Raw genomic sequence first — 14,703 nt, forward strand, 5'->3', positions numbered from 1 at the left:
TGTTATTTGTTCATACTAATCTAACTCAATGAATACACACTGTATTAAATTTTTAAAAAAAACCTTAATGTACCAGCATTCGTGACATAGAATAAATGTTTTTTTATATTTGTCTTATAGTTGAAATATGTAGAAGAAATTTGAAACCTCCATTTTTCCGAATCTGTTCGTATACATAAGTCGCAGGTTGATAAGTCTAAATTATTCATTAAAATCCAGCAGCATTTCAACGCAATTTGAACTGAAGACAGTTTCTGTTTCGAAGGTTTTTGGTTACTTTTTGAAGTATCGATTTTCTTTCGAACACTTGAGGCGATATTTTTACTTTTATATTTTCAGAGTTTGAATATTTTATTGATTTTGTTTCAAATTTAAAGAATAAAGCTAAATTTTTCTTTTCATTGGTATTTTGAAAATCATCTTTAAGACAGACAATTCCATTCAAGTGTATATGCTTCAACAAAACTCAATTTATTGTTAAATAATATAAAATTTTAATGTATTCCTATAACTTACAAAAACTAAAAAATCTCTGAAATACTATAAATAGTATTTTCAAGTTGGAATTTTTAAGGTTCTAGAAGAATTATAAAAATCCCGAAAAGGTCTCCTAAATCCAGAAAATACCTTATGTTTTTATTGCAGATTAGTTGATTTTGAGGTTCAATTAGGCTAAATGTTAAATATTTTGCCTTCTGTAAATTTACTAGTTAACTTTATGACATTTTATGAGCAAATCTAACTACTTCATCACAATTAACGATGAATTAACTTGCAAGCAATAGAACCAAATTAATATTCCTAAATATATCTGAAGCTACGTGTTTATTTTGCTTATAACTTGGCTTTTAAAACGTTTCTACGGGACTAAAAAATTAAAATTAGAAATTAATTGAAATAAAAAATAAGCTATATACTTAAAAGCAAATTTAATGGAAAAATAATAATAATACATTTTGGAGAAACGTTAAAAATTATGATACAATTATTTACACTAATGATGCTTGATTAATTTTGTTAATAAGTACTAATAGAAATAAAGAAAAATCAGCTGCGTACTAAAAAAGAATAGTTAAATGAGAAATGGTTCTAATTCATTTTAATTGTAAAAATTCGCCATACTATTATTAATGCAGTGATGCTTAATTAATTTTGGTAATAGGTACTAATTTAAAAAAAATAGGTTATGTTCTAAAAGCAAATTTCTTAGAGAAATAGTACTAATTCAATTAGGAGAAACATAAAAATTCGCTATGTAGTTATTGACCCTAATTATGCTTAATTAATATTAGTAACCGACTCAACTGGTATTATGGTAATTGGGACAGTTTTAATAGGTACTAAATGTACTACTGCAGGTACAAAGTATTAACTTATAGTATATTTGATATTTGACTCTCATAAGTTTGTCTCGAGCAAAAGCATCAGGCGAAATGATACTGAAATAGAGTTATTTTTTATTTAGATTGGTTGAATTATTAAAACCTTGTTTTGATAATTTAATTGCATAAGGCCCCGAAAAGGGTAAAAATAATAATAAATAAGTTTAAAAAAAATTGGAGTTATTTTAGCTTTATTAATTTTTTTTGGTAATTGTCTTTCAATTTTGTGCCTGATTTCGTACTGCTGTTTGGAACTGATTTATTGATTTTCTCCCCTTACGCAGAACAGGCATTTCACGAGTCAGAAATTAAAGACAATAGTAGAGATTTTTTCTCCCCTTACGCAGATCAGGCATTCAACGAGTCAGAAACTAAAGACAATAATAGGGATCTAGACTATCAAAATAAACAACTAAATTTCGTAACTCGGATGATTATTGATTAAAATATGTAAGTTTAAAGATAATGTTCGATATACAGGACGCTATGCCTGAAGTGGTTTAATACATTAGTTAAAATTAGTTACAACTAATCTATTACTGTTTATCTATCTATAATAATCCTATAAGATTCCAAACCAGTAAGCGAATGAAATAATCTCAATTCGAGAAGAAGAAGAAGACCGGTGATAACCAACCACTTGACCTAAAACCTCAGAACCAGCCGTTTTGTTGTTTACAAATAAGATGACGCCCTAATCTCCCAACTGTTAGGTTTGTTTTCTTGTTGACTTGGAGATATTTCCGTATCGTGATTTGTTGTGCCAACTTTAAAGTGTCAAACAGATTTTCAACTTGAAATTTACAAAAAAATATGCATTGGTTTACGAGTTATGCTGTGCAAGCTAATCTCTTTCTGTGGTTATTTTCAAGGTTTTTACGAGTTGTGCCAAGAGTTGGCTGTTATTATGCCACAGATCACAGAAATCTCGTTATCTTCTTTTGTTAATAAAGGAGAATTATAACTTCATTTCTTCCGTTTTCATAAGTGTTAATGACGCATTTAATTAATTTACAAAATTTTCTTCAGTTATGATAGTATCGCCCCGATACGAGAATCGATTATGAGATCACCTATCGAATTCCTATTGCGGGTACCCAATTGAGTCCTCTCATCAATTCGAACGCAAAAAATTTTAGTTTCAAGGAAAATTAACAAAGTTAAAAAGAAGGAAATGACGAAACATTAAATAAAAACTGATTACATAAAAATAAAATATACTCATTTTGGAAAATAAAATTTTTTCACTCAATTAATCTAATAAAATATTGTTAAAAAATTTTTTTAACACGCACGTTGCTCACTCAAAACATTTTCTTCCTTGTAATATTTTTAATTTTTAAATTTTACTGGATTTTTTTTATAGGTTTGTTTGCTCAGATAAACTTCGTTATCTGTGTCAACTGTATCGTTATCTGTAGCAACAGCGTCTGGTCTACATGAATTCCTTCAAGTAAGCTATTATTACTGTAAATTTATACGATAATTTTTTAGTGTTAAATAAAATCAGTCATTTTATGAAACTACTTTCCCTTAAACTTGAAAGGAAAAATTGGCTCATTGTAAAATCGACCAATGACCGTTGCTGTCATGTCCCAGATTTTTATATTATTTTTTTCTAGTAAAGTTCTTGATAAAAAACAGTCGAAATAATTTTTTCAGAATTTTTGGCCCAAAACTATGGCAAGGGGGGATTTTTGAAGTTTTACTTAAATTTCCCAATTTTAGTTTCATTAGAAAAGAAAGTCAACTCTATGTAAATAAACTAATTAAAAACGAGTCAAGACCCAAAATTTCCCGAAAATGTTATTTAGGAAAAAAACCTTAAAAATAAAAGTTAGTTTTTTCAATGAGTATGTAGACGTGTTTCTGAGATTTAATGAGATTTTATAAATTTTTAATTTGCATTTCATTTGTTGAGATATGATTTAATTTTGAAATGAGCACTTGAATTGCACTTCAATTGCACTTGAGAGTATTGATTGAATTTCAGGGATATTTTAATCTAAATAGAGAATGATTAAGCAAATACAAATTAAGTACTTTGTATTCAACTGAAATCAAATTTCCAATTGATACCAATTGAAACCAAATTTCCAATTCAAATTGAAAAAAACATTTGAAAGAAAAGAGTGTTTTTTTTAATTTGATGCATTCTATTTGATGAGATATGGTTCATTTTGAAAATTTATAATTTCATTTCTTTTCATGATAGAATTTGAGGGCATTTAATTGCATTGTACTGATATTTTGATCAAAACAGAAAATGATCAAGTTAATAAAAATTAAGTATTCCATTTTCAGTTTGAATCAAATGTTTCTCTTATTAAAAAATTAATCAAAATACGAGTTTGCTCTTTTAATTTGATGAGATATATTCCATTTCGAAAGTTAATATTTTCCTTTCATTTTCAAATTAGTTTGAGGGAATTAATTGCATTATAATGTTATTTTGATCTAAACAGAGAATGATGAAGAGAAATCAAGTACTTCATTCCCAACCAAATTTCCTCTTAGAAATATACATTAAAAGAAAAGTTTATTCTTTTTAGTTTATGTATTTGATTTGCTGAGATATAGTTCACATTAAAAATTAATAATGACAATTTTTGTGAATTGCCTTTGAAAAATACTTTGTTATTTTGATTTAAGCTGAAAAAATTTAGTTAAGACAAAATAAGTACTTAGTTCATTACTTAAGTCTCAAAATTTCGTCAAAAAATGTTGAAAAGAAAAAAATTTATTTCTTTTCACTAAAAATATTTTATTTTTTGCGATACAGTGAATTTTTAAAATTAATTAATATCATTTAAGGACAAAAAGTGGTAATTGTTAACCCAAGATACACTTGAAAAGTATTTTATTTACATAATATTTTTAAGAAAACAAGTTAATAATCTTATATATATATTTAAAAAAAAATATTAAACTCTAATATAACAAACTTTAAAGTTTTGTTTCATCTCACATAATAATAAATAACAATCAAAGCAGTAACAAAATATTCAGCGATTTTAATTCTTAGAAATAAAATAGTCTTTAAATTTTAAATTTTGGGACACGAATAAAATGTTAAGATGCTTTAATAAATCTCTCCAAGAAAAACTTAAAACTACTGTATGCCAGGTATTTCCGAAATAAAAATTATTTAAATGCAAGAAGTGAAAACAATTGCTGTAAAAAAAATTTCTAAACTTTTTATGAGATATCATCTTTATTTTCAGCCTATACACTACGAAGAGCATAATTGGGTGGAAGAGCAATATTCTGGAGGATGTTATACAGCTATGTACCCACCTGGGTTTTTTACACGTTATGGAAGATCAGTTTTTTTAAAGTTATAACGCGATTTAAAACTGCGTCCTTTAACGCTGGTTTTCGAAGCTCTGTCGTCAAGGAAAATATAAAAAAAACCATAGTTTAACCTGCACATAAAGCAATGCCATGATTTTAAACTATATATATAATCTTGCCATGAAGAACTATTTGGGCTTTAGAACAGATTATGTAACTTAAATATTTAAAAATTATTAATAAAATATTAAAAAGACTTAATTATTTAAAAAGTTATTAAACTATCTCTTAAAATCACCAATTTGGCGATATTTTTCCAGCTAGAGGAAAATTATAATTTATGAGCCAAGGTAATGCTGAATTGGCGTAAGGTTTTGAATGTTAAAAAATTAGACCACAAACGCTTTTCATTTTTGCAAAACTGTGACTTTCCTTCATATTGGCGTTTTGCGCCATTTCCAAAATTAGCGTAGACAGCCATGGTTCTAGATAGGCTAAACTTGACTTATCTGTCATGAGTAACAGCTACAAACTCACAGCAATTACTTACAAAAATTGCCTATTATTCTCAAAAAAAGGATCATTTCATATTACGACGGAGCCTTTGAAAAACATCCTTAAAGAAAATAACTCGTATTTTTTAGTGTAACAGTTTTAATTAAACTAATTTAAATGTTGGGTTGTTGTTATTTGTTTTAAATTTGTATGAAATTTAATAAAACGTTGCCTTAATTCTGAGATTTTAAAAAAAATGAATTGTTTGAATAAAACAGCCATTTTGTTGTATAGTCAGTCATATGTGAGGATGGCAAAATGTTTTGAAATGATAAAAGATAAAGACTATTTAGACAATTTTTGTAATTATTTCATAACTTTAAATTCATTTTATTATTAAATAAGTTCCGAAATATGGCTCTAATAGTTAAGTCTGGAAAGTGAGTTTGAGTCATTAAATGTTACGTTTACTTTTTGAGTACTTTGCTACATATTGGGAGCATTTTAAATGAATTTAAAGCTTGTTAAAAACAATAATAAATATCGTTGAACCTAAAATAATTCCTTGAAGAAAAATAGTTTTATAATTATTTATTATTTTTTGCTCACTACTTTTGATATTTTTATCTAGTTAAAGCTAAAACACTTTTGAATTTTACGGTAAGCAAATTTTTATCGATTCAATTTTAAATGACACAATTTGAACGGAATATGTGGAATAGTTTCTGTGTTATTAAATTTCATTACTGTTGCATTGTTAAATCTTCATTTCACATTTCATTCAATTGAATTCATTCACTTTTTGTAAAGGTTTAGTTAAAATTGTGTCGAAAAAAAGGGTTTAGAATGCTTGAATAGTTAAGAAATTTTCGACAATTATCTAATAATTGATTATTAAAATTCTTTTTGCTTGGAATTTCTTTTAAATAAACGAGTTTTATCATTGATGTCTAAAGCATTGCAAAAGTGAAATTATCATTAGGGTGAGCAGCGAGCATTACCCCCTAGTATAAATTTGTTTTATGTTTCTTATTATAATATTGTGATTTTTATTCGTTATTTTTCTACGTGAGCCAATAGACAGAATGTACTTTGCTGGTACAGAAACGGCAATTGAATGGTCTGGTTATATGGAAGGTGCCATTGAAGCAGGAGAAAGAGCTGCTAGAGAAATTTCGTATTCAATGGGGAAAATTACACGTGATAAAATATTTCAACAGGAACCTGTGTCTACAGTAAGTTGTTGCCAATTTTACTTTTTTTTTCATTACTAATTTTATATTAAGTGTCTAGCTTACTAACTGCGCTGTGGCTAACTTACTTCTTGTTGTTCTTGCCGAAAGCTTTATTTGTTCATATATATATATATATACAAGTTTACAAATTTATGAATGGAAATTCTTCTAATTCAACTGAAACAAACTGAGTTATAAATTGGGAAAACATGAAAAGTTTACAGCAAACGATTCATATGAATAAACGAAATGTTCTAAATTTATGATTTAATTATATTTGCCAATTTACGTAAATTTAATAATAAATTAGATGTACATATTTACATATTTCAGTTTTAATGATGCTTTATAATTATTACCGTGGGAGTAAGATACGTTTTATCAACGAAGATCAGCTTGATATGATGTTTTTTCTTCATTTTCTTATCTTTTCTCATAGGTTTTTATTTATTTTGTGAGTTTTTGTTAGAAAAAAAGATGTACGCGTTTACGTAAAAATATAGCACCCGCAATCATCCCCTGAATCTCTAAAGGCTAGAATTTATAGTTTTGAAAGAATAAAATTGCATAGTATGTAAATTGAATTAAATATTTATTAATCAAAAAAATTGCAATTGATCTGAAGTCTTTTTAGAATTATATCGCATTTTAACGTTCATATAATAGCAATTGTAAAAGCAAATACAAATTTTTATTTAAAATAAAAAATTTTAATCTATACATATTACTTGTTTCTACATCACTATTTAAATTTATTGTTTGTTAAAGAAATATTAGTTTCACAATGAATTTAATTTATTGTATTGTTATTTTTCCTCAATAGCTTCTATTTTATTTTATCATATTAAACAAGAGTATTTTTTTGCAGAAATTTAAATCGTTATATTTATATAAATTAGTATCAGTATTAGTGTGTTAGAAACTACGTATCTTTTTAATTTTCAGACTCCCAAGAAATGCTGATTTATTCTTATGTCATTTAATTTTTGAAAATTAATGAAAAGTAAATATATCGTAGAGAAATGAAACAGAATTCTGCATAAAATAAGCGGATTCCAATATTTCAGGCCAAATATTTCTTAATAAATCTTAACTCCAAATCTCCCAATCTAATGGCTATTTTAATTAAGTAGAAAAATGTAATTTATTTAAATCTTTAAGAAAAATAAGCCTTTCACGGATTTCAAAAATTAGAACTGCAGACATATCTCCGAAATTGGAACTCAATTTTCATTTCAAAATTTTCTAAATAAATCTTTAACGTCTTTATAATAGGCAGAGTAATTCCATTTTCTAAATGAATTTTGAAAAAAAAAANATTATTGTTGTTGTTGTTGTTTCTTAACTTCCATCTGTCTGACGAAGTCAGACAAGATCCAATAGGTTGTTGACCCTCAAAAAGTCGATGACAAGAAGTGGAGTAGCGTATAAGTCCTCCTTGGAAAGGCCCAAGCAGTCAAGGATATGTTTGGCAGATGCCTGCTGGGCTTCACATTTGGAGCAGACTGCATAAGTCTTTCTTCCTTCGAAGTACGAGAGACTATTCGTGCGTCCACTTGCCAATCTGGCAATTGCTGTTTGAGACGCTCTATCACCTATATGAACAAGTGAAGAGCCCGGTTCCTTGACCAGTTATGAGAGGGGGGATCCTCCATTTTTTTGATAGATGGCTTTTGATTTTGGACTGATTCTCTGAGTAGGTAAGGGCTGAGGACGAAGGTGTTGAATGACTACAGCCCTCCTTGGCCAAGCGATCCGCTTGCTCATTGCCAAAGATGTCAACGTTGGATGATATCCACTGAAGATGAATGTCGTGGTACTTTGAAATAAGTTGAAGTTTAAGAAGGATGGAGATGCTTATTTTGTCTCCAACTTTAGTCCAATTGTGTAGGTGTTGAAGGGAGCTGCAACTGTCCAACCGGATCCAAAGATCTCCAAAGTCACTCTCGTTGATTATAGCATCGATGCCCTGTTCAATTGCGATTAATTCACTTCTAAAGACTGAAGTGAAATCAGGATTACGGAGACAGATGGAGTAATTTTGCCCAGATATTTCAATGAAGACGCCCCTACCAACTAGGTCTCCCAATCCACTACCGTCTGTGTAAATTTTTACGGCGTCACTGGGAATCTCGCCTAAAATTTCTAAAGCTCATTGTGAAATCGACCAATGACCGTTGCTGTCATGTCCCAGATTCTTATGTAAATTTTTTCTAGAAAAGTTCTTGATAAAAAACGGTCGAAATAATTTTTTCAGAATTTTTGGACCAAAACTATGACAAAGGGGGATTTTCGAAATTTTACTTAAATTTCTTTATTTTAGTTTCATTAGGAAAAAAACTCAACACTTTGTAAATAAGCTAATCAAACACGGAAACAATTAAGTCAAGATCCAAAATTTTCCCCGAAAATGTTATTTAGAAAGAAACCTTAAAAGGAAAAGTTAATTTTAATTAAGTATGTAGATGTGTTTCATTTTATGCATTTTTAATTTGATGTATTTCATTTCTTGAGATATGATTTCATTTTGAAAAATAATAATTTTATTTAGTTTTTCAATTGCATTTGAGAGCATTGATTAAATTTTAGTGATATTTTAATCTAAACAGAGAATGATTAAGCAAATGAAAATTAAGTACTTTGTACTCAACTAAAATCAATTTTTTTTTAAAATTTGATATATTTTATTTGATGAGATATGGTTTATTTTGAAAATTCATAATTTCATTTCTTTTCACTATGGAATTTGAGGGCATGTAATTGCATTGTACTGATATTTTTATCTAAACAGAAAATGATCAAGTTCAGAAAAATTAAGTATTCCGTTTTCAGTTTAAATCAAATGTTTCTCTTTTAAAAATCCCTTAAACGACGAGTTTGTTCTTTTAATTTGATGACATATATTTCATTTTGAAAGTTAATATTTTCCTATCATTTTTAAATTAATTTGAGGGAATTAATTGCATTATAATGTTATTTTGATCTAAACAGAGATTGATTAAGCGAAATTAAGTACTTCATTCCAAGTTTCTTTTGACAAAAATACATTAAAAAGAAAAGTTTATTCTTTTTAGTTTATGTATTTAATTTGTTGAGATATAGTTCGTATTAAAAATAAATAATGAAAATTTTTGTAAATTCATTGTTATTTTGATTTAAACTGAAAAAATTTAGGTAAGACAAAATAAGTACTTAGTTCATTACTTAAGTCTCAAAATTTCGTCAAAAAATGCTGCAAAGAAAAAAATAATTTTTTTTTTCACGGTGCATATTTTTTTGCTGAGATACAGTGAATTCTTAAAATTAATTAATAGATTAAGGACAAAAAACTAGTAATTGTTACACCAAGATACACTTGAAAAGTATTTTATTTACATAATATATTTAAGAAAACTAGTTATTAAACTTATAGTATATTAAAAAATAAACATTAATCTCTAATATAACAAACTTTAAAGATTTGTTTTATCTTATACAGTTATAAAATACAATCGAAACAGTAACAAAAGTTTCAATGATTTTAACTCTTAGAAATAAATTAATCTTTAGATTTTAAATTTTGGGACATGAATAAAATGTTAAGATGCTTTAATAAATCTCTCCAAGAAAAACTTAAAACTACTGTATGCCAGGAAATTTCCGTAATAAAGCTTATTTAAATGCAAGAATTAAAAGCAAATGTTGTAAAAAAAGTTTTTATGATGTATCATTTTTATTTTCAGCCAATACATTACGAAGAGCATAATTGGATGGAAGAACAATATTCTGGAGGATGTTACACAGCTATGTATAGTTCGTTCACCAGGAGTTGACACTTGGCTCCACCTCCTCGGACGCAGAGTTCATTTCATCGCGGGAGTCAGAAGAGAAACATCTCCGTGCTTGAAATTGAGACAACCCTTAATTTGCGCCAAACACAAACAGTGAATTCTTTTTGTCACATACTTCGCTTTATCATCTGCTATTATACCTTTTGTTACTCTAGCTTATTAAGTTTAAATTTAAAAACTGCTGCTCTCCCAGCAAAATGTCTCATAAAGGACAAACTATTCACTCAAAAGAAAGAAATATCATAAAAAATGGGGCAAAATACCATCAAATTTATGAAATATTTATTGTTAAAAAATGCACACGAAGTTTGCGAAATAAATATTTTTGCCAAACGATCGCCAAATAGCAACATTGTTCAGTATTGTTTACAACCTTCTCCCAAAAAAAGCGAAATAGAATCGTCGCATACCACGTGATGTAGGCGGGGCCAAGTGCCAACTCCTGGTGAACGAGCTATATCCACCTGGGTTTTTTACACGTTATGGAAGGTCTTTTTTTTTTTAATAGTTATAACTCTATTTAAACTGCGTCCCTTAACTCTGGTTTTCGAAAAACATAGTTTAACCATCAGTTGCTATGCTATTATTTTAAACTATGTATATAATCTTGCCGTAAAGAACTATTTGGGTTTTAGAACATACAAATAACTTAAACATTTAAAAAATTATTAAATTTGGCGATATTTTTCCAGCTAGATGAAAATTATCAAATTCACTGCCTTTTTCTCAGTTTTTGCAAATTTTTATGAGCCCAGGTACTGCTGCATTGGCGTAAGTTTTTGAAGATTAAAAAATTAGACCACAAACGCTTTTCATTTTCACACAACTGTGGCTTTCCTTCACATTGGCGTTTCTAAAATAAGCGTAGGCAGCGCTGGCTTTAGATAGGCTAAACTTGACCTAACCGTCATGAGTAACAGTAACAAATTCACAGCCGTTATAAAAATTGGCTATTATTTGCAAAACAGGATCATTTCATTTTACGACAGAGCCTTCGAAAAATATCCTTAGAGAAAATATCTCGTATTTTTTAGTGTAACAGTTTTAATTAAACTAATTTAAATGTAGGGTTGTTGTTATTTGTTTTAAATTTGTATGAAATTTAATAAAACGTTGCCTTAATTCTGAGATTTTTAAAAAATGAATTGTTTGAATAAAACAGCCATTTTGTTGTATAGTCAGTCATATATGAGGATGGCAAATGTTTTGAAATGATTAAAAATAAAGAATATTTAGACAATTTTTGTAATTATTTCATAACTTTAAACTAATTTTATTATTAAATAAGTTCCGAAATATGGTTCTAATAGTTAAGTCTGGAAAGTGAGTTTGAGTTCTTAAATGTTAAGTTTACTTTTTGAGTACTTTACTATATATCGGGAACATTTTAAATGAATTGAAAGCTTATTGAAAACAACAATAAATATCGTTAAACCGAAAATAATTTCCTGAAAAAAATAGTTTTATAATTATTAATTATTTTTTGCTCACTACTTTTTATATTTTTATCTAGTTAAAGCTAAAACACTTTTGAATTTTACGGTAAGCAAATTTTTATCGATTCAATTTTAAATGACACAATTTGAACGGAATATGTGGAATAGTTTCTGTGTTATTAAATTTCATTACTGTTGCATTGTTAAATCTTCATTTCACATTTCATTCAATTGAATTCATTCACTTTTTGTAAAGGTTTAGTTAAAATTGTGTCGAAAAAAAGGGTTTAGAATGCTTGAATAGTTAAGAAATTTTCGACAATTATCTAATAATTGATTATTAAAATTCTTTTTGCTTGGAATTTCTTTTAAATAAACGAGTTTTATCATTGATGTCTAAAGCATTGCAAAAGTGAAATTATCATTAGGGTGAGCAGCGAGCATTACCCCCTAGTATAAATTTGTTTTATGTTTCTTATTATAATATTGTGATTTTTATTCGTTATTTTTCTACGTGAGCCAATAGACAGAATGTACTTTGCTGGTACAGAAACGGCAATTGAATGGTCTGGTTATATGGAAGGTGCTATTGAAGTAGGAGAGAGAACTGCTCGAGAAATTTTGTATTCAATGGGCAAAATAACACGTGATAAAATATTTCAACAGGAACCTGTGTCTACAGTAAGTTGTTGCCAATTCTATTTTTTCTTCCATTACTAATTTTATATTAAGTGTCTAGCTTACTAACTGTGCTGTGACTAACTTACATCTTGTTGTTCTTGCCGAAAGCTTTATTTGTTCATATATATATATATATATTTATATTTCTTGCGTTCGTTGCGTTCATTTTCTGACCATTTGATTAAATTTTAGTGACTGTAAGCTGATTACTGTTACTATAATTGAATTGATGCCGACTGACCTATGTAAGGGTCAGGGAACTGGCCTTGCGCCAGAAAGGTGCTGCGTTCGAATCCCGGGCAGGACACGGATGTACTTTCATTCTCTGTACTATCTGTCCTTACTGTGAGAGCAATGTTGACCCACCTAATATGGTGCCCCGGAAATGTGGCCATCATATCTGCCCTTCAGATGCTTGTAAAACGTAGGTCATTCCCCGGGCGGGCATTTAAGAAGAAAATAATAATTAAATTGATTAAGACGTGATTCCTTAATTTTTTTGTTGTCATTTTTCGTGATTTTTAACTGCTATTCCATTCTAGTATATTACACTTATTTTTGTTTCTCTTTTAGGATGTCGTACTGAAACCTTTTGAGGTTACTTTAGCAGAGAAATATACACCATCTGTCCCATTTTTCTTGAAGTTAATGGCATTATCTGCAGTTGGAATAGGAGTACTAACTGTATTGAAATGTCCTAAATTTAAATTAGTAAAATTTAATATTGTGTCTTGTTTCAAACCGCATTAGATGTTTATACTTTTGTAATTTCTTAATCTATCATATGTTTCATAGAATTTATACTATAAATAAAATGCAATTCTTCTTTGCATGGATTTCCTTGAACAATTTTAATGTAATATTCATTAATATGTAATTTTTAATGTAAATATTCTAATACAGTTTCCAAAGAATGAAATTATTTATCTAAAGAATTAAAAAGAAACAATCTAATAGTGCTTCAAAATTTAATTTTTTTCTTAATTTCTTCTTAATAAAATGTCTCTTAATAAAATGCTTAAAAAACAGTGCTAATAAATATTTTAAATTTGATTGCTTGTTAGATTTAAGAATCTACACCTCCAAACGAATTTATATTAAGGATTAAATTTAAGTTAATTTATTTTAATATATGAAAGATCGCATTAAACTTTAAAGATCTAACTTGATTAAATGAGAATTACTTATTAAACTTGATAATGAATAAAATTCGTATTGTTTGAAATAGTTTCATATAATTGAAAAATAATTGAACTTAATAATAATCATTTCACTAAAAAGATTTGTTCCCTAATACATTATTCAATTGCATGCAACACATATCAATAGGTATTTTCTCAATTTTAATTACATTTACTGCACTCGCATGCAACATAAAAAAACATAAATCTTATCATTAAAATTTGAAATACATAAGAGTTATTTAGTGTTGAGTTGATTCTCTTGAGGTCCGTATAACTGAACTTTATTAAAATTTAGTGTGCACATTAAATTTAAAATTATTTTTAAGTATTTCGAAAAGGAACATTTCGAAACATTAATTATTTTCCTTCATCTTAAACTATTAGAAATAGAAAATATGAGTATATAGCAATTTTTTTTATTTTTATATTCAATTTTTTTATTTTCATATAATTTTTTAATACACTTTTAACAAACTCATAATTTTTAGTAATAGTTAAGAAAATTTTAGAACACAGTTTTCATTTTTTTAAACTCTTTTGAGGCTTAGTTTTTATAGTTACTATCAAATTTATTATATATAGTACAAGAATAAAATACTTTTTGAACAAATATTTAGTAACATATTTATATATTAATTTACGACGGAATATTAAAAAAGATACTTTTCCTAGTAATGCAGAAAAAGCTATTTATTTATCTTGTGCAGAATTTCAAAGTAAAATTTTTTTAAGTTATAATTTTAATATTTTCGAAGCATTAACATTAATCTCAGCAAACACGCATTTCAGAACAAACAAAAAATGCTTTAAATTAATTTTTTTCTCATTAAAATATTTCCTTTATTTTATCAATGAAATTATACAAGACAATAGAATAAAGTTTATGAGAAAAATAATTAATTGAAGTTACTCTAAATTTATTTGCGATCATTATAAGCAATTTTTCATCTAAATTAAGAAAAAAATAATAAAAAGCTTTTTGGTAAAAAAGAAGTAGACAGATTTACTTTACTATAATCTTTTAATTAAATTAGCATTTTTTAAAATTAAATAAAATCTTTGAAATAAAATTTTTATCTGATGTAGAGGAATTTATAATTTAATAATTAATTTTTGTCTATTTTTCTGCGTGAATTAAAATTGCATTCACCATAGAAAAGAATTTA

General features: G+C 27.3%; 1 protein-coding gene across 2 annotated transcripts in view; it reads left to right on the top strand.

Moving 5' to 3' along the window:
* The window catches only part of LOC107456143 (amine oxidase [flavin-containing]), a 55,419-nt gene extending 42,236 nt beyond the window's left edge, over window positions 1–13,183 (top strand). The window contains exons 10-12 of one of the 2 annotated variants that reach the window (XM_071186161.1): window positions 2,749–2,835; window positions 4,607–6,406; window positions 12,927–13,183. The gene's annotated coding sequence lies outside the window, so the exon portion shown is untranslated. Of the gene's footprint in view, window positions 1–2,748; window positions 2,836–4,606; window positions 6,407–10,128; window positions 12,354–12,926 lie in introns of both variants that reach the window. The other variant, XM_043040099.2, reaches the window with a different exon arrangement.
* Window positions 13,184–14,703: the final 1,520 nt, after the last annotated feature.

This window comes from Parasteatoda tepidariorum, chromosome 10, assembly GCF_043381705.1.
Source record: "Parasteatoda tepidariorum isolate YZ-2023 chromosome 10, CAS_Ptep_4.0, whole genome shotgun sequence".
Taxonomy (NCBI): Eukaryota; Metazoa; Arthropoda; class Arachnida; order Araneae; family Theridiidae; genus Parasteatoda; species Parasteatoda tepidariorum.